The sequence below is a fragment of the Macrobrachium rosenbergii genome, chromosome 1 (genome assembly GCF_040412425.1).
Source record: "Macrobrachium rosenbergii isolate ZJJX-2024 chromosome 1, ASM4041242v1, whole genome shotgun sequence".
Taxonomy (NCBI): Eukaryota; Metazoa; Arthropoda; class Malacostraca; order Decapoda; family Palaemonidae; genus Macrobrachium; species Macrobrachium rosenbergii.
Window position 1 is genome coordinate 40,466,038 of NC_089741.1, and position 10,000 is coordinate 40,476,037.

Sequence of the window (10,000 nt, forward strand, 5' to 3'; positions counted from 1 at the left end):
GGAATATTGCAGGTGTAATTAAGCTGTTTAAAAGTTTGAGAGATTGGAATATTGCAGGTGTAATTAAGCTGTTTAAGTTCATATGAATTCCAATCTTTCAAGTTTTTAAGTACAGCTGCATTACAAATTTTCAAGCTTTTAAGTTCACATGCATTCCAATCTTTCAATATTTTAACATGCTTAAGCTCTTTAAAAGCTTGGTGTTTAAGTATACCTGCATTCCAACCTGTCAAGATTTTAAATATCTTAAGTACACCTGCATCCAACCTGTCAACATTTTAAACAGATTAAATATAACTGCATTCCAATCTGTCAAGCTGTTAAACAGCTTAAGTACAACTGCATTCCATTCTGCCAAGTTTTTTAACAGCTTAAACATACCAGCATTCAAATCTGTCAAGATTTTAAGCTGTTTAAAAAGCTTGACAGATTGGAATGCAGGCGTACTTAAGCTGTTTAAAAGATTGGATGATTGGAAAGATCTCAGTGAGCTGTTCAACAGCTTGAAAGGTTGATATACAAACATCACCAAGCTGTTTGAAAGCTTAACTGGTTATAGTGCATATATCAATTTGTTGAATGTTAGTAAACCAGACTTGGAAAGGGTGGGGGACAAAGTTCCCCATAAGAAAATGGATGTTACTGGCTCTGAGAGAGAGAGAGAGAGAGAGAGAGAGAGAGAGAGAGAGAGAGAGAGAGAGAGAGAGAGAGAGGATTACTCCCTCACTCACTCACTGGCTCTCAGGCCTCAATGTGACCACAGAGAAATAGAAAGAGAAAAAATGGCTTGTGAATGATACACTCATCAAACACGTATCTAAGTGGGACTCACACGCCTTATTTGACCCACTACTACACGTATCAAACCCTTACATGAACTAAGCGTTTTTCATGAAAATAAAAAAAAATAAAAATTATCTGTTTTTCCTTGAAAGTTTAAATAAAAAAATACAAAAGTCTTTTTCCCTGAAAATTTAAATTTCAAAATTAGCTATTTTTCTAGATGAAAATTCAAATTAATAAAATGTTAAAATTACATGTTTTTTTCCCATGAAAATTTGAATTAAAAAAATATGAAAACTACCTTTTTCCGATGAAAATTAAAATTAAAAAAGGAAAAACGAAGCCCCAAAGCAAATGAAAGAAGATTACGAGAACAATAAACTGGTGATTGCGTCATCGCATTGCAATGCGATTACTGTTTGCATACCATTGCGCAACCGCACATCTCTTTGCGTTATGTTTACGCTACCGAGATACCGCCTGCTCTGCTAATTAAGTCAGTCATCTGCAGAAGGAGAGAGAGAGAGACAATCCTTCCACGGACCTCCATTATCATCTTTTGTTATTAAGATGGTGAAGCAATACGAACGGAAAAAGTGCAGGCAAAAAAAAAAAAAAAAAAAAAAAGGATGTTTATGAACTTCTCAACTTCTGAAGGAAAAAGGTGATTGGCACACGTACCAGGAAAAAAACAATGTTTCGATAATTCTGTAGTAGTTGCGTAATGAAACGAAAGAAGAAGAAAGAAAGGTTTGTTTACTTTTTATTTTTGAAGAAAATGTAATTTCCAAGCATTTAGAGTAGATAATCCGTTTTAAAAATGATATAGGATATGACTGTTCCTTGGGATATGAATACTAATTTTCCTAAAATTATTTGGGAACCAATTATAATTATGATTATTCCTTGGAAATAATAATTATAAGCTATGATTATTCCCTGGGAATACTAATTATAAGATATGATTATTCCTTGGGAAATAATAACTATAAGCTAAGATTATTCCTTGGGAATAATAATTATAAGATGTCATTAATCCTTGGGAATTATAATTATAAGCTAAGATAATTCCTTGGGAATAAACAATAATGGGAATAATAACTATAGGCTAAGATTATTCCTTGGGAATCATAACAATAACATATGACTATTTCTTGGGAATTATAATTATAAGCTAAGATTATTCCTTGGGAATACTAATCATAAGTAAGATATGATTATTTCTTGGGAATTATCATTATGATATGATATTCCTTGCGAATGATAATTGTAAGATATGATTATTCCTTAGGAATTATAATTATAAGATATGTGATTTAGAATACGAGTAATAAGATATACCTTTGAAGTAAACAGACATTATATATGATCATTGTTTTGGAATTAACTATAAAAAAAAGTGATTATAATCTTCCACTTAAGAAAAATGAATTACTTTGTATTTACCGTTCCAGTTTTGGAAATGAAAAGAAAAATTGCTGTAACACGAAAAAAGATAACCCATATTGCAGTGACATTTGGGAAAGGAACCGCGTGCGGTAACAAAACTGTAATTCTACCAAAACTGCGATAACTTTCAGGAGCAAAAAATATATACCTTTGGATATATATTATTAGGTATATTATTAGGTGGAAAACACGACTTACTCTTAAAATGTCACGTGATGAAACGTTTTAAAGTCTTACGGTTTAAAGTGAAATAAATTTTTGGTTTGAACAATATACAAAAAAATATACGCAGCTGTAGCACTGAGCACGTAAATTTGTGAGAGTGCGTGAGTGAGTGAGTGAGTGAGTGTGTGTGTGTGTGTGTGTGTGAAAGAGATATATAAAGATATATATATATATATATAATATATATATATATATATATATATACATATATATATATATATATATATATATATATATATATATATATATATATATATATATATATATATATTAGAGAGAGAGAGAGAGAGAGAGAGAGAGAGAGAGAAACATATCCAAACTTGAGCAACCCTGCAAATGACCGTCCTCAATTCAGAATTTAATTTACTAATTCAATCGACGAAATTAAAATATTTCCCAGAAATTTACCTTAATTTATCTTGAAGCGATAAATCATATTGAAAGCAAAAACAATATAACTTTTCCGCGTCGCCTTTATTTTAACAAAATTCCATACTAAAAAAGCCTCAATTCATTTCTTTTACAAAGTTACTATTAGACTTTAATTCAATATTTACACGGTTGGTAAAATTTCCATGAATCTACCCTGAATTTCTAACCGGCGCAAAGGAACAATTGACCTTAAAAGCAAAGAACATGCCCGTCGAAAACCACCACCTGCGCCCCGAATCGGGTCAAATTCCGGTCGACCCGTCCTCGTTGACTCAACATACCCAGACCTGACCCCCTGTGTGTGTGCGTGTGTCTCATTCCCGTACCCAGAGGAGCCTCGCACCCCGACCGCGCTTCAAAAAACCGGGTGACCTATGCTAATGCATAACGCGGGAGGCACAAACACACGGCCCTGGGGAACCCCGCCAGCCAGCAGAAGCAGTACCGCATCACCCGTTGCAGGGTGGCCTGACCTTCTCCAGGGCATAAGCCATTTGCAGGAGGTCCTCCAGGGTAAGGATGCCCTTAAGAATGCCCTTTTGGGAATGTCGGTTGACTTGTTTAGGGACAATTTTATCTGGTGGTTATATATAAGTATATTACTTGAGTGTGTGTGTGGAGAGAGAGAGAGAGAGAGAGAGAGAGATCATGGTGGTGAAGTGTGTACGTGTGTTTATGAATTTAAGGCAACATTACTTTGTGTGTGTGTGTGTGTGTGTGTGTGTGTGTGTGTGTGTGTGTGTGTGTGTGTGTGAGAGAGAGAGAGAGAGAGAGAGAGAGAGAGAGAGAGAGAGAGAGAGAATCATATGGATGGGATGTAACGTGTATTTTGTCAAGTGTATCTAAATAAACAATTCAAATTAATAAATTGTGATTATATTTTAAGTTAACATTCAAATTCATGTATTACATTTCTCTTAACAAAGCCACAACTTTGCCCCTTACGTCTAATTCCTTTCCTCTAACTTCTGTATTCTAGCCTGACTCCATTAATAAACATAAATGAACAATTATGCATTTATATTACAACCAAAAAAACAATTCTACACTTTCTAACACTCGCTTCGCTTCTACCATAAAATCTATCAATCGCTCTCTATAACTTATCCTCTATACTATGTATACTCAAGAACCTTCAGTTCACCTCCCTATTAATTCTATCAAAAGCGTCTTATAGATCCATACTTCCCTAAAATGGAAAACTGCAGTATTTGCAAAATTTTCCGAAGAGATATGCCACCTACTGGGCCCGTGAAACAGCATTACTCAACTTACTGCAGTTTCAGAATGATTCTTCAATGCTTTCCAAGAGTATTTAGGGGGTCCCATTTGCAGTACCTGCAAAATCAGTAGCAAAGCAAGGGAAAACTGCAGTACGTAAAATTTTTCCCAGTTTTGTATTTTTGCAGATATTTGCAGTCTTCCATTTTAGGGTAGAATATATGTCACATAAAACTGTTTACTTTTATTTTCAAACGACTCAGATAACTGTGTCGTAAATGACCAGCTTGATTCCCCACCCACACACACCCTCTTCCTTATTTATCGACGGCACGGGACTTTTCCCTAACAGTTCTTCTTTTAACAGTTACTGGCTGCATTGCTTTCTAAGTCTAAGGGATATCGTAAACATCCCCGTGGACTGTGGAATGTTATAAGTCTATAATTCTGACAGTCGACGGTCGGTCAAAGTTTATATATATATATATATATATATATATATATATATATATATATATATATATATATATATAGAGAGAGAGAGAGAGAGAGAGAGAGAGAGAGAGAGAGAGAGAGAGAGAGAGAGAGAGAGTAATGCCACAATTTCCCAGTGGTGTTGCCAAGGCTTCAGACATTTTTATCCAGTCCTGACTCTATAATAATAGTCGGAAGTCTTTTATATATATATATATATATATATATATATATATATATATATATAAATATTTATATATATATATATATATATAATATACACGTACATATATATGCACATACACAAAAACAAACAAAACATACGGAATGCTCTACACTTAAGAGAATAAACAAACACCACCACCACCGCCACCATTTCCACATTCATTACCAAACAGAGCAACCAGACGACCACACAAACATACGAACCAACAAACAAACTGACAGATAGACAGTGGTGTTACCGGTTCGCTGGTAACTTCCAGCGTGGCCCTTCCCGCCGGACAGGTAACTTGACCTGACTACCTGTAATCAATGGTGCTTACAGGACGAGGGAAACTATTTTGGGGGTAACAAAAACCACAAGCACATCAAACGCTTTATTGAAGGTTTCGCTTTGAGAAAGAGAGAGAGAGAGAGAGAGAGAGAGAGAGAGAGAGAGAGAGAGAGAGATTAAGAGAAATAGCAAAAATATAGAATATTAAACTTGTAGAATGGAATGAAATAGTAAGTTAACAGGATAATATTTATGATAAATTGAATACTATACAGAGTGGAATGAATATATAGATAGAGAGAGAGAGAGAGAGAGAGAGAGAGAGAGAGAGAGAGAGAGAGAGAGAGAGAGAGAGAGAGCATTAACTTTAAAGATCAAAGTAGTTAAGTTAACAGGATAATTTATGAAAATTAACTAAGTGGAATGGTTGAGAGAGAGAGAGAGAGAGAGAGAGAGAGAGAGAGAGAGAGAGAGAGAGAGAGAGAGAGAGAGAGAGAGAGAGAATGGAATGAAATGAAGTACGGAAAAATGTGTTCCTTCCGAGTATTTTCAATGCTGCGTTATCATCCATAAGGACAACGGAATAATAATATAATAATAATAATAATAATAATAATAATAATAATAATAATAATAATAACAAATAAATAAATAGACAGACATTCTGATTTAAAACTATCAGTATCACTAATATTACCAGTTATCTTTATCAACCCCACCTCTAAAGTATATAACGAAGGAACCACTGAAAAAAAAAAAAAACTACGTAAATAGCAAAAATAAACAAATGTAAAAACTTATTTACAGAACTTTCATCTCTCTTTAAACACTACCTCCTAAACCCACATCCAGCGTTCATTTGCATCCCTGGAAAATGCACGTCACCTCTGTTGGTTTGGTAAATAAATGTGATAAATATCTGCATTTATCCCCAGTTGCTTATTCATTATCATGCACTAGTCAAGACCCCTAATATTAATGCAGAATCGCCTATTGAAATTACTAGGAGGTAGATGTATGTTTCTCACGGAGTTAGGTTTTCTTAAAATGGCAATTTATGCTTAAATAGATGAATACGAGCTTTCTCGTGTATATCAACGTCGGATATATTTGGGGAGAGGGAGAGAGAGAGAGAGAGAGAGAGAGAGAGAGAGAGAGAGAGAGAGAGAGAGAGAGAGAGAGAGAGAGAGAGAGATGAACATTGGTCCTAAGGAATGTAAAACCTGGCTAAGTTAGCAAAATGAAAGAATGTCATTTCCGTCATAAAGCTCTTTGCACTGACAGAGAGAGAGAGAGAGAGAGAGAACATCAGTCCCAAGGAATGTAAAACCTGGTTAAGTTAGAAAAATTAAAGAATGTCACTTCAATCATAAAGCTCTTTGCACTGAGAGAGAGAGAGAGAGAGAGAGAGAGAGAGAGAGAGAGAGAACATCAGTCCCAATGAATGTAATACCTGGCTAAGTTAGAAAAATGAAGGTATATATGTCATTTCCGTCAAAAACTCTTTGCACTGAGAGAGAGAGAGAGAGAGAGAGAGAGAGAGAGAGAGAGAGAGAGAGAGAGAGAGAGAATGAACATCAGAGGAATGTAAAACCTGGCAAAGTTAGAAAAATGAAAGAATATCACGTCATAAACGACACAAACGGGTATCAGGGTCCTGCCCCTTCAGCCAGAAGCCAATAGCCCTCTCATTACCCGAAGGAAAGCTGAGAGAGAGAGAGAGAGAGAGAGAGAGAGAGAGAGAGAGAGAGAGAGAGAGAGAGAGAGAGAGAGTAGTTGACAGTAGCACATCAGGCGTAGCGGCGGCAGGTCAAAAGGTCAAGAGGTCAAAAATCCAGGACCAAGGATTAGAGAGAAGGAAAGAGAGACTGACCAAAATTTAAGAGAAACAGTGAAAGTGGCAAGAAAAGTTATTGTAGATTAGATTAGATTACGTAGGTTATTGTTGTTGTGGTTGTAAATCAAGCAAGGTTGTAAGTAAGTCAGCAGATAAGGAAGTGAAAGGGAAGGAGTGAAGTGGACCTCTAGACAAGGACCTTGTCGGGAAGGGAAACTACTTCTACTGGATAAAATGCCACAATACTATATATATATATATATATATATATATATATATATATAATATATATATATATATATTATATAAATATATATATATATATATATATATATATATATATATATATATATATATATATATATATATATATATATATATATATATATATATATATATATACACACACACATACATAATGCTACCTCACCATCCCTCAGTGAACACCAAAGTCTAACATGCAAGAAGAAGTCTTACCCACGTCTGGAAGTCTTCAGCCGCCCCCCCGAGCCAAACAATGGGCACAACTCGAAAACAAACAAACAAACAAACAAACAAAAAATCATAAACAATATCCGCGTTTAACGGGTCATTAGTTAAGCTGAACTCTACCCGGAACAAGCAGACAATACTGTAATTATTTTTTCCGACTTTCTTTCTCTCTCTCTCTCTCTTCTTCTTCTTCTTCTTCTTCTTCTTCTTCTTCTTCTTCTTCTTCTTCTTAGAATTCTTCTTCTTCTATTGTGAACTACAGAGTTTTGGCTTTCTAAAGTTTTATAATGGTGGGAATGGTTAAGATAAGTATATTATATAGAATATGTGTAGTACATATCAAGTCTAACGTTGATGCATTTAAATGATCAAGAGAAAATTAATGTACACTGTAGCAAGTGTATACGAAATGTACACACATCACAAGATTACAAACACACAAAAACACACAGAGTATATATATATATATATATATATATATATATATATATATATATATATATATATATATATATGTATATATACATATATATATATACACACATGCATATATATATATATATATATATATATATATATATATTTATAAACAAAAAACGAAACTAAATAGCGAAAACAATATAAAAAAATAACCGGATTAAATACAATATATTTATATATAAATGCTTTTATATTTATGGAAGATCAATTATATATTTGTGGCTTAATGAAACACACACTTTCAATTGTTTAAACAAAAAAAACTTTGAAACTTTTAAAAATAAAACAATATAAAAAAAGTACTGACTTAAATTGACAACTTATTTCAAATATAAATCGACGAAATTTAAATTTTGTGGAAGAACAATCAATTGAACATACTAAGTGATTTGTGGCTTAAGAGAGAAACTTAGAGAGCTTTTACAAAAGTTTCAAAATACTAATACAAAAAAAGACTTTGACAAGAATTTTAAAAAATATATATGTCTAGAGATGTGGCAGGTAACTGTAGAGAAAAGAAATACTGATTAAGTAATTGGTATGCTACTAGAGACTGGCGTTACAAAGACTAAGGTCGTCGACGAAATGAAGTATCATGAACAAAGTGAGAAGTGAACAATGTAACGTTGCACGATCAGAAATACTAAATTAAAATATTAATGCCATCCGGAGAGAGAGAGAGAGAGAGAGAGAGAGAGAGAGAGAGAGAGAGAGAGAGAGAGAGAGATTAGAAACACTAAATCAAAATACTAATACAATCACTATATCATAATAGAAACACTAAATCAAAATACTAATACAATCAGGAGAGAGAGAGAGAGAGAGAGAGATTAGAAACACTAAATCAAAATACTAATACAATCAGGAGAGAGAGAGAGAGAGAGAGAGAGAGAGAGAGAGAGAGAGAGAGAGAGAGAGAGAGAGAGAGAGAGAGCATGTGTCACGAAAAATATAACGGCCTGCATTCTTTTAATATGCGAAGACAATAAGAAACGTGACCGTTCTCCAAGTAGTCACTGATGTCATCTCGCCAATTCGCGCGTGCGCACTCAAGGAGAAACAAAAGAGGGCGTGTAATTCAAGACAAATTCCAAACATGCCACCGAACTTATTCATATAGCGCTACCTTTACGTAAAGCAAACATGTAACCATAAAAAAAATCCAAACATGGCTACGTGAACCTTACAAACATTTTAACTCAGAAATTCCAAACATGTCATTTTTAAAAACTGTCAAAATTTCAATCTGTCAAGTTAAAAATTCCAAACATGTTGTTACCCATTAAATTTTAAATAACCTGAACTGCAATATTTCTTTCAAAATTCCAAACATGCAACTGAAAAATGTAAATGGGCAACGTGAAATTAACAAACCCTTTAACCGATAAATTCCAAACACGTAATTTTCAAAAATAATCTTCAGATGTTAAATCTATCATGTTAAAAATTCCAGACATGTTACCTAATAAACGTTAAACAGCCAACGCAACTATCTGTTTCCTTACATATTCCAAACAAGTTACCTCATTCCAAACATGTCTTCTGACAAGATCAAATTATTTTTATTCTGTACGCCAAACATGATTCCTTAAATTTTCTAAATATGCCACATTAAAATTTTTTTAGCAATTCATCTTGAAATACCTACACACGTAACCTAAACCACTTTAAGATTTTAACATTCAATATTCGACATAACATAAAAACATTCTTCCAAAAATATTAATTGAAAATTCGAATCGTTTAATTTTATAACTGAGACAAAATCAATTATTTCTTGTCTCAATTATTTAATTACAGAATAAAAGCTTTTGAAGATTAAATTTAAATTATTTTGCAAAGGACACGGGTATGAAATTCAAAGGACAGACAAGGAACGCCTTTCAAATGACAGACGGATTAAAGAAAGGTAAAATATGTTGGGGGGTGTAACACACACGAAAAAATAAACAGATACACACACGCGGTTGGGGAGAGAAAGGGAAGCAGAAAGACTGCGGTCGAGAAGAGGGGATTCTGGGGAAGCTATTATTGCTCTCTGGGTCAAGAGGTGAGATATCTCTCTCTCTCTCTCTCTCTCTCTCTCTCTCTCTCTCTCTCTCTCTCTCTCT

At 34.0% G+C, this 10,000-nt stretch overlaps 1 protein-coding gene across 2 annotated transcripts in view; it reads right to left on the reverse strand.

The window, feature by feature from the left end:
* The window catches only part of LOC136856054 (uncharacterized), a 479,906-nt gene that overhangs the window by 338,691 nt on the left and 131,215 nt on the right, over positions 1-10,000 (reverse strand). The window lies entirely within an intron of this gene.